This window comes from Ostreococcus tauri (genome assembly GCF_000214015.3).
Source record: "Ostreococcus tauri WGS project CAID00000000 data, contig chromosome 12, whole genome shotgun sequence".
Classification (NCBI taxonomy): domain Eukaryota; kingdom Viridiplantae; phylum Chlorophyta; class Mamiellophyceae; order Mamiellales; family Bathycoccaceae; genus Ostreococcus; species Ostreococcus tauri.
This window is the reverse complement of record NC_014437.2, coordinates 231,785-232,403: the sequence shown is the minus strand read 5'-3', so window position 1 is coordinate 232,403 and position 619 is coordinate 231,785.

Here is a 619-nt window from a genome sequence, read left to right as displayed (position 1 = left end):
GCGCGCGCGCGGACGCCCGGGCGCGACCGCGGACGCGGGCGAGGGAACGACGGGTCGCGCGCGCGCGCGATGGGGCGTGTTGAAAACACCCGACAATGGGTGACACCACTCGAAAATAATCGAAACCACTCGAACGTGGGTGAGACCACGAGACGATGATTGAAACGGTTTCAATGAAACCACGAGACGACGATCGAAACCACTCGACAGTGGGTGAGACCACGAGACGACGATTGAAACCACTCGACAGTGGGTGACACCACTCGACAATGGTTCTGGGTGACACCACTCGAACGTGGTTCAAACCACTCGACAATTTTCGAAAACACCCGAAAAAGTGGACGAAAACACCCGAAAAAGCGGACGAAAACACCCGAAAAAGCGGACAAACCACGCGAAAAGCGCGCGCGCTCGCCGCGCGTCGCGTCCGCGTCGTCGGCGACGCCGCGCGCGACGGCCGCGCGCGACGGGCGGGATTGAGTTCGTTCGCGTCGCGACGCGCGCGCCGGGGACGACGGGATCGACGCGCGCGCGGGGACGGACGCGATCGTCGAGCGCGGCGATTGATTTGTCCCATCGCGGGCGCGGGCGCGGGGTGCGTCGGGGCGCGACGGACGCC